Genomic DNA, 15,808 nt, shown 5'->3' with positions numbered 1-15,808 from the left:
GACATACAGCTACACCTCTCAAAGGGAAATACACAGACACAGGACTAGGGACAAACTGCAGGTATGTTTTTGTGTGTTTGCTTTTTCTCCACGCTGTAACGGTAATCAGACCTCTTAGCACAGCTGAGCATCTGCTCGCTTCCCCTCCAGCTGTTTGAAGTGGGCTGCAGCTCACAGCAAGAGAGGAGGTACATCTTCAACTTCTGGCTGCCAGGAATAAACAGCACTTTATAAGTGGTGTGAGCCATCTTTGCGGTGCCAAGCAAATCACTAGAGAAGAGTAGGATGGGATAAACAAAAACAATTAACTAGTACAGCCTGGGGACAGCAGGTGCAATGAAACCACTTCAAACCGGAGCAGTTGCTTACTGTAATTGCTCACACAAGAAGATTTCACAAGGGAGCCTTTAAAGACCGAATTAATAAAAACTGTGGTGTAATTAATGTATCAGCTGCAGTGGGAATGTCTGAAGTAACATGTTAAAATGAACTCTGCTGTTGTTTTTGTGTGTGTGAACTTAACACCCTTCTGCCTGAAATTTGCCTTGACTGCAATGAGATCCTGGACTTTAGAGTTACCTTCTCTAATGCTGCAGATCGGTACCATCTAGGGCATGAAGACTTACAAATACCACCAGGAATGGTACTGAATCTTAGTGACAGAGCTTGCTGGATTGGTTATTAATAACCAGTTCATCACGTTTGTGTTAGGACTACTGGGATTTGCTCATTTTCAATAACCCGCTTCCAATTTTCCAGAGTATGCTCTCTGTCATATACTAATGAACAGTTTTGTCTCAGTGGGAAAATAATGAGTTTCTATATACTTTCTGTCCTCTGTAAATCCACTTAATAGCTTTCATCTGTGTGACATAGCTGGGATTATCAACGGTCTCTAATCTTCAGCTACTCAAGGACTGTGCTGTGGCTGTAATTACAGCAGTGATGCACTTGGACAGATTAAAGTATTAAATCTAGAAGGCCAGATCTTGGCATCCTTACTCACAAAGCTACTTACTCATGTTACCCCACTCTTGTCTACCAGTAGACTATGGATGTGATTTAACTGCAGATGGCTTAAAGCCTTGGGCTAGCTGCAGCTCTGCCCTTGCTCTTGGCTATCACTGCTCTCTCCGTGCAGAAAAGTAAGCTCCAGATCTAAGTAAGTAGCAATCTGCTTAACTTGATGGAGAGGTCTATGGCCAGAACTGCTTCGGAACTTGATCTTGTATGCATTACATTCCAGGTATGATCCAATCTTCCTGCTTCCTACCATATCAGGACTTTCTGAGGAATGGTGACAATATTTGGTGGTACTTTAACTGTGTTAATCTCTGTATTAGATGCTCCTACTTTTCACAGATGAACTTGCCCCCCCACCCAGAGAAGAATGAGGGCTTTAACTCCAGTCAGCCTGAGGACATCCTTCAGACTGTAGGGCTGTACCCCAGCTTCTGCAGCAGGCAGCTTTTACAAGCAACTCCAATCTGAAGAGAAAATATTTGGCTATAAATTCAGAGCACACTGGGAAACAGTAATACTTCCACTAATAAAGACAAGAGCTTTCAACACAGCTCTGGGCCATTCTTTTCCTTCCTCAAATAATGGTGCTCCAGTTGCTATCCAAGCAAAGGGAGGGCCCGATTCTCTTCCAGACTTGCAGTGGTCTGGCTGCCAAGAAATGATAAAACAAATGCCTGCTGCCACCTGAGAACAGCATTGCCTACAGGCACTAAAAAGAATGCACGTAGGCATGCTGTAGCAGTGCAAGTTTCAGGAAGCAATAGGTTAATAGTGGTAATTAAGCTGAAATTAAATTAATGCATTTTTGTTGGGGCTGGTTAAGCAGTGCACTGGTAAAACATCCTGCAAAAGCGACACAAAACAAGTTGATCACAGTTCTCCCCAGTGATGTTTTCTCATAAATGGATATTGTAGACATCACTTCTCATTGCAACTAGAAAGCTGAAACACGGTTGACTTTACTGAGTAAACAATTTTATGGCCAGACTATAAACACTGATTTCTCCCCCCACCCCCACCCCCCTTTCTTTTCCAGTAGTGTTATAAAGATGAAGGATGAATCTCAATCACTACCTTCTTGCAAGTTAGGACAGTCTCAGAAGAAGGACTGGAAATACCAGTATCCATTTCTGGTTGACAGTGAGAGTGTGTTCCCATTTGCCAGCACCTCTATCACCATAATGAAGGTCGAAACTAGTTTTCTCTACAGCTAGTGAGCACTTCAAAACTGATGCCCAAATCAGAATCAGCTCAAGTTGCTATATATCAGCAGTGTGTCTGCAACAGTCTCAGCAGTTCAGAGTTCAGGTGGAGCAAGGAGACAGTTACCCAGACACAGATCCTCTTCCCTCCTGCTCACGTGGTGTCTAGGCAACAGTAGTGTGATTAGAATATGGCTCTGACTTCCCATATTCCTTGTGATTAATCACAGCTAATGTCTGGCAGCCACTGTCTCTCTGGACAGCCTTGCTTTCATGTCACTCTGGCTTGAGCTGTAGAATGAGGAATAGTTTTTGGCACACATGTAGCGGGAGTGAGCCTTCATTGGCAGCCAGAGGCTCGTTACGTCCCTTCCCTGCTCCCTGATCCAACAGGGCTGCTGGCAGGGCCAGGTGTGGAGCCTTGGCACTTCCCAACTCAGGATAAGAGAGGGTTGCCTGCATCAGTCCTCCCAAAGAGCACAACATGTGCAGTGTGGGTGGAGGGGGCTTTCTGGTCCACACACTCTTTAAAAGCTGTTGTGTCAAAGTGCTCCCAAGTCTCTGCGCTGTTACACACTTTATCTGAATACCTGGTTTTTCAACCCACTTAAATAGAAGGTAAAAAGTAAGCGTTACTGAGTTGGAAGTGCATTTATGCAGTATTTGTGCTTACTCATTTCCTGGCTGTCAGGGAGAAGCTTGAAGACAAACTGGCTGTTGGATGTCTCATCAGAACTCCATGATGGAAATTTGTCTTGATGCGGGGGAGTGTTGAAAAGCTGTTGGCCAGATCTCCCTTAATGGGATAATGCTCAGAGATGAACTTGTGTGCACAGTGCCATCAAGTAATAACAAAGTCATTTCCTCCCATGGACACAGTGACCAGCAATCATAAACAACTCAGTTCCAGTCCTTTGCTGTCAACCTTAAAGAAGACAAAAAGGAGTGAGGAATCAAAGAGTGGCTCTGCCATGAGTGCAGGAAATAGGAGGTGGACATTCTTCTCATTGCCTATCAGAAAGGCCATGTGAGGAAGCAGAAACAATCCTTTATATAATTTTTCCAGACTGTGTTCTCTCACTTATGTAGCCTCTAGCTCAAGAAGTACAAGAGCGCTGTTGCCTCTTTCCTCCTGCAAAGCTCAGGGTCCTGTGGCAGCTCCTAGGACAGGGCCCAGGGGACATAGTCTCAACACAGAAACACTGGCCACCATGAGAGAATCCGGCTGAATTATTGTTGTTCCTTGCTGCAGTCGCCAGGTCTGACCACAGATGAGCGAACATTATTGGTATCTACTCAAAACACTGGAGATGCCGGTAACACTGTTTTGTTCTGTAATTGTGATTTCTGTTTTTACAGAGCTAAAGTACATGATACCCAGGCTCTGTCAAAACCAAATCATACCAGGAAGCTACCAAAACCTTGCAGGGGTGAGTGGTGCAGCAGGAAGGCTAAATGCTGCTTCTTGTTCAGGCTCGTCAACTCCTTGAGGGCACTGAACCAATGCTTGGAGCCTTCAGCTTGCACGTTGGTTCTGCTAGAGCAGAGATGTTTCAGTAGCTCTTGGGGTGGCTCACACAAGGCAGATCAGCTTTTGTAACCTGCCAGCAGGATTGCTTCAGCTGCCTCCAGTTCACCCAAGTTTCACACCACTCTGTCCAAAGACAGCTTGTGATTACATCAACAGAAGCTGCTGGTGGTTGTCTCTGTGAGCCTGCCTGGTCTCTTATAATGGCTGGGGATCAGTGCCCATTTTTATGGAGGTCATGGAGTCACTACGGTTGGAAAGACCACTAAGATCATCAAGTCCAACCATCAGCCCGTCTGTTACTGATCTAGCCCATGTCACTCAGTGTCACATCTGCCCTTTTCTTGAACACCTCCATGGATGGTGACCCCACCACTCCTGTGCAGCTGTGCCACTGCCTCACTGCTCTTTGGGAGAAGGAATTGTTCCTAACAGCCAACCTGAACCTCCCCTGGCACAACACGAGGCCATCCCCTCTCATCCCATGGCTGTTCCCTGGGAGCAGAGGCCGACCCCACCTCACACAGCCTCCTTTCAGGTCATTGCAGAGAGCCATCAGGTCTCCCCTGAGCCTCCTCTCCTGCACACTGCACAGCCCCGCTTCCCTCAGCCGCTCCCCATCACACTTGTGCTCCAGACCCCTCACAGCTCCGCTGCCCTTCTCTGGACACGCTCCAGGCCCTCAGTGCAGCACCTGAGGTGCAGCCTCACCAGTGCCGGTGCGGAGGGATGGTCACCTCCTGCACTATGCAGACTGCCCTGCCTCCCTTAATCGCGTCTCCCCACCGCTGTGGGGCTGTGGGCACGCTCAACGTGTCAGCTGCTCTCCACAACATGGCTGCTGGCACTTCAACCTCTGCTCCATTTATGGAGAACGCAGCTGCCTACATGGAACGGAAACGTTGCTCTCCTCGTTTTGTGATCGAAACAATCCCAACGACTCTAATGGTTCTATGAGGTACAGGGCCTAGAATGGCAGCGGGTACCGCGCACACCCTCCAGGCCGAGCAGCACCACAACCCTCACAGCGAGGCGCCTCCCGACCCCCGCGGGGAGAGCGCGGCGCCGCGCAGGCGCTGTGCCGGGGGGAGCGGCTCCGGGCCTCGGGAAGAGGCGGCACAGCGGCGCGGCTCCTCCCCGTGCCCCTGCCCGGCCGGCCGCGGGCTGCTGCCGCCGGTTGCGCTCGCTGCGGGCCGGCTGCGCGAGGTAAGGGGCGGCGGGCAGGGGAGGCCGGTTGGCCGGGGGAAGGCTCACAAGGGGCTGTTGTCTCGCAGAGGGAGGTGGGGGCCGCGCTCCGTCGGCAGCGCTGTGGAAGCTCCGCGGGGCCTGGCGGGCGGGTTGGGACGGCATCTGTATCTTGACGTTTTGTTTCTTTAATTATTTCCTCGTGAATGTTACCCTGCAAGTTAATTTTTAAACGCCTGGGCGCTCTGTTCTGCTCGGGGTGTGAGCGCTTTGTCTCCTGCTCACCTGCTGCCCAGCCCCGCTCCTCACCCGCTGGGGAGCGCCTTCCGCGGGCATCGCCGGCACAGCTGCGCTGCTGCGGGTGAGCGCTAATCGCTGAACGGCTGGAGCTGGAAGGGACCCCTAAAGGCCATCCATCCCAACCCTCTGCAACACGCAGGGACGCCCACGGCTCCACCTGTGCTCGCGGCCCCGTCCAGCCTGACCTTGGCTGTCTGCGTGGATGGGGCACCTCCACTCTCTGGGGAACCCATGCCACTGCCTCGCTGCCCTTATTATAAAGAGCTTCCTCATATCCAGCGTGGCCTCCACCTGGTGTTTCTGTGCAGGCAGAAGCTGCCAGGATAAACATGACGGTGGTGTCCCTTTGCTCTTAGAACGCAGCTTTTGGAGAACAGCTGGGAGGCTTGTGAAGTCACTGGAATTAATCTTCTTTGCAGAACTGCCTGTTTGTCCAGGTTGCAGGCTCTATGGCTCGTGAGGCAGCGCTTAGAAGAGCAGTCGCTTGGAGCTGCGGGCTGCACGAGCCTGCAGCTCTGCTTTTGGTTCGGCTACATCTGCTTTGACTCTGTGAGTATTTATCTGTTGTACCAGCACTGTATAAAGCTCTTACCTTGTCTTAGGCCTGATTACATCTGTGAAGAGTTTTGTTAGAGTTGGACTTCTCTAAAAGGCTGCACAGAGTGGTAGTGAAGTCTCCTCCTCTGGAGATACTCTAAGCCTGTTTGGACCTGTGCGACCTGCTGTAGGAATCTGGCTTTAGCAGGTCGGATTCAGTGATCTCCAGATGTCCCATCCAGCCCCTACGTTCCTGTGATTCTCCTTAATAGTTGAGATCTGTGTATTGACATAGATGAGCAGAACGGCCATGCAAAATAAACTGTATGTTAATTGTACAGTGAAGCAAGAAAAGCGCTGTAATTCTGAGCATACTTATGTGGAGCCATCCTGTGTTTTACTGTGTGTAATCCTAGGATGCATTTAATTTCTTGGAGAGGATTCATAGCAAATCTGCTGCCTTCTTCTTTGTGTTAATTAAAACACAAAGTAAGTAATAATTACCAAGAATTTCAGCAATACTGAAATGATGGTGGGAAAGCTACGTGAAACAAGATTCCTGTATGTTTCTAGGCATCTACTCACCAAATTGCTGTTGAATCATGTGCAGAATGTTTTCTTGAGTGGGTATCTGTAGATCAGTTTGCTCCTTTTTTGTGTACTTATAAGAGGTTGTATTTTTTTGTTAGCTTCCTTTACTCCTCACTGGGTTTGTGATCATGCTGTGCTACCCCAGGGTGAGGTGGCTCTGACAGATAGGTGTGTGAGGACTCATGTGTGTGCTAATACAAGTTTCCTCTTGGCAAAGGGCTTGGAAGGACAACTAACACAGATATCAGTCTGTTGAGAAATTGAGCATGTCAAGTGCAGGAGTGGAGTCTGCTTGAAAAGCTGCTGATGGCTTGAGGGACTTCTGTGTTGAATGTGCTGAGAACACCTGAATCTATGATTGCTTGTCAGAGCACATGTGGCTCAGGTGGGTTCTGAGCAGTTCCGGTTACTTTGGCAGCACTGTGTCCTGTCAGCAGTGTGAGACTTCAGCGGGTTGCTGCAGTGTTCTTTACACACCCACAGGTTTTGTGTTCATCAGCTCGACTGAGGTCTCACTGGGATGTGTGGCCATCACCTCCAGTAAACTCTGCTGCAGCATCATGTTTCCTGGTTCTCTGAAGCACGTAGCTTATGATCAGCTGGGTGAAGACTTTGGTATGGGGCTAACAGGACAACAGGCAGTTGGCTGTGGTTGTTCTGAAGTGTATTTATATGAAAGACATGTCTTTTTTTCCACGTCAGGGGCTTTGGATCAGAGGATAAAAGGGACTAAGCAACAGAGATCTTTCCTTCCAGATGTAGTGATTGCTCTAGCAGGCTGAGGTGTGTTGGTGTATTACACACAAATAACTGATGCTGTGGTCGTGTACATTGCAGGCGCTGTGGGTAAACAGCATTTGCCTGTGGGCCTAAATGCTTGTCATGCCATGCAGCTCTTGAAAATAAGAGATTTATGGTAACTCTAATCTGTAGTAAGAAATGTTTCAAAATACGTGCCTCACAGAAATAGAACCCTCTAACATTCTTTAGTGAAGAGTTGCACAGCAGGAATGTTAAGCAGAATCAAATGTTGCCAATTAAACTGCTTTGTTCAAGCCATCATTCATTTGGTGGCATATGTTGGAAGAGAGGATGGTAACGTAACTGAATATTTGCTACTCTGTTAAATGGAGTCAATTAAGGCAATGAAGTACAGAGATCACATAGTAGGAATTGGATGGGTATAGCGCTCTTATTTCCAGCATGTCTAAGTGTGGAACTCAGCAGATAACTGCTTCCTGACATGCAAAGCGCTACAGCAAGATGCAATGCAGTGCCATTATCTCTTACTATTGAAGCAGTGTAGTCTTCTTGCAGAGAAATTAACAAGAGCTGGAAGGGCTTCTGAGTCCACTTAGGTCATAAGCACCATAAATGCTATGATAGGACTAGTTCATGTTGTTAGTTTTCTCTGATGTTTTACCACCTGCAGTTACCCAATCCTGAATCGCGTGATGGTTCATCCTGCCATAGTTATTTGGGAATCTGAGTGTTTGCAGTTTGGGCAGGACAGGGAGGAAGGATTGGCAGGAACATGGAATTTTCTCTGTGTCTCGGCTGCTATGAGCTGTAGCACGGTTTGTTTGTGAAACGGCGGCTGCTACTGCTTCACATTCTTGGCTGATGAATCTGGAGTGCTTATGTGGTCTGGTCCTGCTCTTATTCTGGGCTCCACGTGATATCATGGCCTGTTTTAATTTGGCTTCAAGGCCCTCTCATGGATAGACCAATACAAACAATCTTCCCTCTGCCTTCCAGTTCCCTAATGTTGCAGCTGAAATAAAAGGTAATGAAGGACCTACTAGGCATCACACTGAGCCCATGACTGTTTCTACACTGGATTTCTTTGCCCTTAACAGCACCTCCTTTGGTTAGAAAGACAGAGGTTAGTGCAGTGTGGAAGCACAAGTCTTTTTCTTAAACTGCTGCGCTGTTTAACCAAGTCACAACAGCCCTAGTGAAACACACATTTAAAATGCTTGCTTCAAGTGGTGCATGTGGTATCCGTGGAGCAAACCCAAAGGAACTGCATTTTCTCTCATTCTCTTTACAAGACAACCTTGTAAAAGAAAGTTCTTGGGAGATCTCTGTGACCTGTCTCTGAGGAATAAAAGCCCTGCTTTGCGTGTACACGTGTCATCTTCCTGAGCTCTGGAAAGCCTGAAACCACTGAATCACCTGGTAAATATTTAAATACCAGGGAGCCATTGTGTAGCTGCAGATTGTTGCTGCCCTGCTGCACACAGTGGGGCCCTGTTCATTGTCATGAGGTGAGCTGTTTGTTGCCATCCCTTCCTGGTCTCATGCTTACCAGCTTAGAGGCAGAAACAACTACGTTTTGAGGGGCTTCTCTTGAAAGAAAGCTGTTGTTGCTCCTATTCCTCTAGCTCTGGTATATGAATGCCTTCTAGCCAGATGCCCAGCACTAAACGTGGTACTCTGAACGTGCTCTCACAAGTGTCTTGGAAAGGGAAAAAAATACACCAACAAATGTTTTAGACATTTAAATGGTTCCCTTCTGGTTTTGCATCCCAAGTGATAAGTTTGGTTTCTGCTTTCTAATTGCTGAATACAGATCCATATTACGCATAATTATCCCCATGGTTCTTTGACTGTGACTTGGGTCGTTTTCATCCTGGAATTATGCTTCAACAAGGTCTTGCTACTTTCTTTTCATATACGGTTTGCACTACATGTATTAACATTCCCTTTCATGTGTGTAGATTTGTAGCCTTGTCTTCCTGTTACTCCTTCAGTTGATATTTTAAGTGCTTGTTGACAACAGCGTAATCTTGATGAGAATGAATAGATATCCTTGTGCCAAGTGGGGCCCTGGCACACTTTGTTAGGTAACTTGCTGAGAGGGTAATTCCTGAGGACAAGTTAAATGTTGGCAACTATGAGATGGCAGCATTTGGTAAGTTGCTGTAATAAGCTGTTCTAGCAGTGGCTGGTCGGGGTCTTCTTAAGCAAGGTTGCTTCTCAGTGTTCAGAGTAGTTGATGCAAGATAGAAAACCATAATTTGAGTGTGTCAGATAGCTCTGAAGGAAGAACCCTTGGCCTTTGTCCTCTGTTTGCTAAGGTCTCTGCCTGTTTGTCTGCCTCGGAACCCTCAGGCTGCTGCAGGTGACTCAGACTATCTGCCTCTGCACCGCAGTGTTAACCTTTCTTTGCCTGTGGTTTTTACAAGAGTCTAGAGGCGGCTGTTTAGAGTAGTGGTGGTTTGCTTTGGGACGTTAACAAGAAACTTGGTGTTCAGCATCATTCATTCGAGTGCTGATCATGTAGCAGAGTTCATTGCAGGCTTCGGGGCCTACCACAAAAGCACATAATGCAAACCCAAGGAAACGTCTGGATCTTAAGCAGAATATCACATTTAATCCTGGGTTGTTGGGCGGAGGCACCAATTGATTTGGAAATGGAAGAGCTGAAGAAAGTAGTCTTCAAACATCAGCAGTCTTCTCACCGCCTTTTGCAGCACGGAAGTGTAGATACTGGGGGGCATTGTATGTGCTGGGACAGGAAAGCTCCTTATTTCTTTATTTTTTTTTCCTTTTCTTGAGCTTTGCAGTTCCCAAGTGGGGATGGATGTTGTGTTTCCTGCACAGTTCTGTTTGTAAGGATGTTTCCTTTCAGGGCAGGGACAGACTGGTTACAAGTACTTCCTCTGTGTCAGGACTGTATGTGCTCCGTGAGCCTGTCGGAATAGGAAGATATCCTTTATTTCAGTAGCAGGATCTCATTGGGAGCATTTTGCTGGAGTCTGGTGCGTGCAAAGAATAATGAATTTAAGGAAGGTAGAGCATTGGCTCAGCTCGTGCTCAGTTAACTTTCCATTCAGCCAGCTGTGCATACTCTACAATATTAGCTATGAATGGTCCATCAGTTTTTCTCCATTCATACTTTTACTAATTGATGCACTTCCTTAAATGATCTCTCATGCAGCATAGAACAACAGATTGCATTTAACCCTTAATGCTGCATTAAGGGTTTAAGCAGATAAAGGCAAAAGAAACCACTAAGTCCTTCTGGGTTGTATACGCTGTCTCTGGCTTCTGTAAAGCCTTATTTGTTCTGAGTTGCAATGATACCGATAGAGACTGGGGTATGCAGCAGCTATTAAAAACCAGCTGTGAGTTTGGCAGTCCCAAATCCTGTTTATGGTCATCTTGGTTGCTAGGAGTTCTCCCAAAATCCTATTTACAGTTAATAGGAATTGGGCTTTTCTGCCTTTAGCTGTGGTGTCTACACTGTTAGATAAATATTTACTAAAAGAATGGTGTGCTTTGATACTGTGGCAGAAATGTTAACTATTTGCTACTTAAAATCATATCACTTCAATAGGAGTATCTTAACTGGGGCATCCAAACTCGAAAACTTCCAGCAGTATCCATCTTTATATTTAATGAGGGTTGTATATGTCGCTTTGCTGGACTGTTGGACCAGAATATTCAGTCTGAGTCTTCCAAGCTGTTTTTTGTCTTGAGGTGGCATCCCTTGCGGAGAAGGACTTGGGGATCCTGGTGGACAAGAAGCTGGACATGAGCCAGCAGTGTGCGCTTGCAGCCCGGAAGGCCGACTGTGTTCTGGGCTGCATTAAAAAAGGGGTGGCCAGCAGGGAGAGGGAGGTGATTGTCCCCCTCTACTCGGCCCATCTGAAGTACTGCATCCAGGCTTGGGACCCACAATACAGGAAGCATGTGAAGCTCTTGGAGTGGGTCCAGAGGAGGGCCACTAAGATGATCAGAGGGCTGGAGCACCTCTTCTACGAGGAAAGGTTGAGGGAACTGGGCTTGTTTAGCTTGGAGAAGAGAAAGCTCCGGGGAGACCTCATTGTGGCCTTCCAATACTTGAAGGGAGCGTATAAACAGGAGGAGGAACAGCTGTTTACAAGGGAGGATTGTGATAGGACAAGGGGGAATGGTTTTAAACTGAAGCAGGGGAGGTTTAGGTTAGGTGTGATGAGGGAGTTTTTGTACCCAGGGGGTGGTGAAACACTGGAACAGGTTGCCCAAGGCGGCATAATGTATTTAATTGCAGAAAGAAGCTTCCTGGGATACTGGTATGTCATGCATCTTCTGCCACTATTTTTCTTGAGAGTTCTGTTAAGAAAAGGGATATGTGGGCAGGAATCAGTAATGCACTTGGCTAGATGCTGATCCTGGGCTAAAAGCTGTTCTTGCCTTTAGAGAGACTTCTTGATTGTTTGATGGAATTCTTTGCTTCTACTCGTATGTTATCTGCTGGCTGCAGTAGACAACTGCTTTTTAATTGAAAGCTTTGTGTGAAGTATCATAAAATGATAGAATGGCCTGGGTTGAAAAGGACCACAGTGCTCATCTCATCCCAACCCCCTGCTATGTGCAGGCTCACCAGCCACCAGACCAGGCTGCCCAGAGCCACATCCAGCCTGGCCTTGAATGCCTCCAGGGATGGGGCATCCACAGCCTCCTTGGGCAACCTGTTCCAGTGCATCACCATCCTCTGAGTGAAAAACTTCCTCCTCAGATCTAACCTAAACCTCCCCTGTGTCAGTTTAAAACAATTCCCCCTTGGCCTATCAGAATCTACCCTTGTAAACAACCATTTCTCCCCCTGTTTATATACTCCCTCCAAGGCACCTTGAGGTCTCTCCAGAGCTTTCTTTTCTCCAAGTATGCCAGCTTTTAATTGGAGGCGATATGATTATTTGCTTGGCTCCTTAAACTCATTACTGGGCCAGCATTGCTTCCCTGTTCTTCAAGGAGTCATTGACCGTAGCAAGACCTTAAACCTTCCTCTGTTGGGTTTGAATTAAGGGTTACCCTTAACAACCCTTAAAATATCTGTTCTGGTTTCAGTGCCACTTCAACATGCTAAATGTCTATGTAGTCTCCAAGTTGTAGCCTTGGTGGGTCATGAAACAGCAAATTAAACTGTTCCAGGTCTGGGCATGATGTGATGGTGTCAGTGTAATTTGTTTGTGGGTGTGAAATGTGTGTGTGCAAGCATAGGTGTGTTTCCTTGGGAATTCACGTGTTTAAGGAGGCTGGGGGGAAAGAGGCTTTTCTTGTGGCAAGCTGCTAATAAGCATGGCAGCTGTTTGAAGCTGCTTGTGGGCTTGGAATGCGTTTCTGCTGGAGAGGTTAACAAGGAAAAGTTGTCAAAAGTTCACTGAACGTGCAGGGTTCCAACAAATAGCTGTTGCTGCTAAGCTCTGCAGCACTGTTAGCACGTGAATGTGTGGAGCTGAGTGGAGAAGCAATGGTGGAGTGCTAACAGCATGAGTAAGCTAGGCAAAGCATGGGCGAAGAAATGAAATCAGAGTGCAAAGTGATTTGCCCATGGGTGTGGTAATGGACTTAAGGCTGGGTTACAGTCTGGATCTCTTCATGCACCGCAGAACAGTAGATTCCCCAGAAGCCAGGCCACTGTAGTGATATGCTTCAGATTATAACTTTTAGCTGAAAGGAAAAAGGGGCAGGGGGAGGTGATTCTCACCCTTTGAGCTGAGGGTGAATGAGAGAACTGTGAGCTGATCATGCTCAGGCCAGCAGCTGGCAACAGCTGTTCTGTTATTCTTCAGGCTGCAAAGGAAAGTAAAAGAGCTTTATTCCTGCTTGAACCCTAGATAGGGGCATTTGGAAGCCCAGCTGAATGCAGCCACCCTTCTGGGCTGGTGCTGGAGAGAACAGGGAGAGTGAGCCAGCAGCCAGCTTAGGAGTTTCTCATCTTTAGGTGGGTGCTCATCACCAAATGGATGTTTTGGTCTTGGCCACATCTTTCTGTGGAGCTCCAGTTGTCCTGTATGCAAGCCTTGGGGAAAGTAATGGAATGTGCTTGATTCCTGTCTTTAGGGGGAAGATGATAACCAGTTTTGTGTTGAGCATCATGCAGGTTCTTGCTGCAGAAGGAAACTTGCAAGTAAGAGAAGTTGCAGAACTTGGTGGGAACAGTGATATTGCACACAAGCTCAGGTCCATGAGCTGTAAACAAAAGGTAGTGAAAAGGATGTTTGCTTTCTCCTTGATGAGCATTTTGGTGCTGTGGTTTCGGAATGAATGCAGAATGGGGAAGGAATACTAAGTTTCAGGGTTAATGGCTCAGCTGCAGCAGGTCAAGTTACTTTAGAGATGTACATCTCCCCAGAAGTGTGAGTTTATGTTTGTGGACAGAATGCATAATAGATGAGATACAGAGGAATTGGGAGGAATGAACTTGATGATTGTTATAAGAGCAGTTAGTAGGCCTTATTGATAAAGATTTGTTTTTTTCACTGTGCAGAATTGATACAAAGAAGCTGTACAAAAATAACTGGCACCAGATGCGGAAGCAATAAAATAATGCCATGCTAACTGGTATATAACCTCAATAATTATTTTCACCCATTAGCAGTCTTTTTACTGTCTCCAGAAAGAGAATTGCTGTTTATTTCTGTTAACAAAAATCATTTGAGTAAGGTAGTTAGAAATGAAAAGACAAACATATTCCTGTATACTTAGCCCCAGCTCCTTATGCACCGCAATTATGGATGTTTGTTGCTAGCAGTCACTGGAATCTTCTGGTACAAGTGTCAGTAGGGGTTAAACCTAGAAGGTGCTTTGTCATACTTCATTTTCTGGGTTTGATTGCATTTCATCCAGGTTAGAAGCACAAAGATGTGATGATAACAAATACTTTGCCAAACCATACATGTAACACAAAGCCCAAACTTGGGGGGTCACCGTGGTGTTTTAGTTTAGAGCAGCCTCTTGTTTGTACTTTAACCTCATTTCACTGAATGAGGCTTATTCTTCTAAAGCACTTATTTCGAAACTCTTTGTGCTGGGAGAGAGGAGAAAACAAAATGTTTACTCAAGCAAGTGAAGAGTGGAAAAATTAAACACCCACACTTCCTTCTTTAGGAGTTCCCCTAGCAGTTCCTGTGAACTCAAATCCAGCAGGGAGAGAGCAACTTAGGTCTTGATGTGTGAGAAGCAAAGCTGAGGGATGATAATCTTCCCTGTACCCATGAGGGGTCAAAAGTAGGCAAGATAGGGAAGGTAAAGCTGCTTATCCCAAAATCTGGAGAGAAGATACACTTTTATTCCTCCTTGCCCAGATGAAGGCAGCATGGGAGAGGCCTGACATCTCTCTCTCTGCTGGAAGAGACAGGGTGGCTGCTGCATTGATTCCTTGCTCTTTATACAGGGGAGTGAATATCCCAGTGAACACTGAGGGACTTGAGGAGGGAAGCAGCTAGGTGAATTGTTGAGGTTGTCATCTTGTACCACCCTCTTCAATACAGGTGTGTTGTTGGAAGAACAGGGAAGGCTCCTCAAACTTCTGGAAAATGTAGGATTTTGATGATATCTTGTGTAATACATCTTTCTTACTGGGAACCTTATGCAGATGTTAAGGAGAAAGGAGTAGCAAAGACTGCAAAACAAAACACACCAAAAAAAGTGAAGAGAACTATGTTGCTGAGTGGAAAACTTAGAGATGCAGGGAAGAAAGCTGCCAGAGGGATAGAGTTTATCCCTGGGAGTTCAGCTGCAGTAGAGGGTGAGTTGGGTGTAGGGACTTGGGCTTTTGAGGCTGGTCAAGTCAAGCAGAATGGGAAGTGAGAGCTTTTGATGGATGAAGTTAAGAGAGCCAGGAACCAGCAGTAATGTAATTGTGGCACTGTTGATGAATTGCAAGTCAGAAGTGGCATGGGAAGGGACATTGAGATGAAGGAAGTGCCCGTGGTGCTTATCAGAGGAAAAACATACAGGGAGAGGTCAGGCAAAGCAATTGTTCTCTGAAGGAGGATCACAGGAGCAACATGAGGGCAGGAAGGATAACCCTATGGTTATGTGACTTGGAAATTGTGCAGACTGAAAGCCAAGCCAGGAAACTTGTTGAGGCAAGTGCTATCTGTCTCACAGTGTATATGTAAAGAAAGGAAGAGGAGTGGAGTTTACCTGGGACAGATATTTCAACAGCCTTCAGCTTTGAGTTTCCTGGGTTTCATAGGCATATGTGATAAACTTTTTGTTTCCAATCTAATTTGTTCTGCTGTCAAGGAGTTGGATGAAAGAGGAAACAATAAAGCATTTATCAGAATAGAACATCGTGTTTGGTTTCTCTCACATTGTATTGGTCAAAGTATATTTAGAAACAAAATTGTAGATTCTGAGTATTGAGTATCTGGGACTCCCTTGTCTGACAAGCAAATCCTATTAAGTGACTTCCTTAGCCCAATTCCCCACATAAGATGTAGGTTAGTTGTATGGAGGGAAAGAAAAAGCATAGGTTGGTTGAAGTTGTGGGTAAGCTTTCTCATAAAATAATCACCACCTCATGGCCTATAGAATATTTGCTATTAGTCTTTCTTTTCTTTCTTTTTTTTTTCCCTACATAAGCACCTTGGGCTTCTTGCTAAATCTCTCCCAAATATGCTTCTCCTGCTTCTGACTCCCATTTGTCTTTCAGATATCC

At 46.3% G+C, this 15,808-nt stretch overlaps 1 protein-coding gene across 1 annotated transcript in view; it reads left to right on the top strand.

Annotated features, from left to right (window-relative positions):
• The first annotated feature begins 4,856 nt into the window (after positions 1–4,856).
• RIN2 (Ras and Rab interactor 2) overlaps positions 4,857–15,808 on the top strand; it is a 59,916-nt gene continuing 48,964 nt past the window's right edge. Inside the window, exons 1-2 of the mRNA XM_072332971.1 lie at positions 4,857–4,959; positions 5,658–5,787. The gene's annotated coding sequence lies outside the window, so the exon portion shown is untranslated. The remainder of the gene's footprint in view (positions 4,960–5,657; positions 5,788–15,808) is intronic.

This window comes from Excalfactoria chinensis, chromosome 3 (genome assembly GCF_039878825.1).
Source record: "Excalfactoria chinensis isolate bCotChi1 chromosome 3, bCotChi1.hap2, whole genome shotgun sequence".
Classification (NCBI taxonomy): Eukaryota; Metazoa; Chordata; class Aves; order Galliformes; family Phasianidae; genus Excalfactoria; species Excalfactoria chinensis.
The sequence above is the reverse complement of the archived record's forward strand: the minus strand, read 5'-3'. Positions and strand labels throughout refer to the sequence as shown.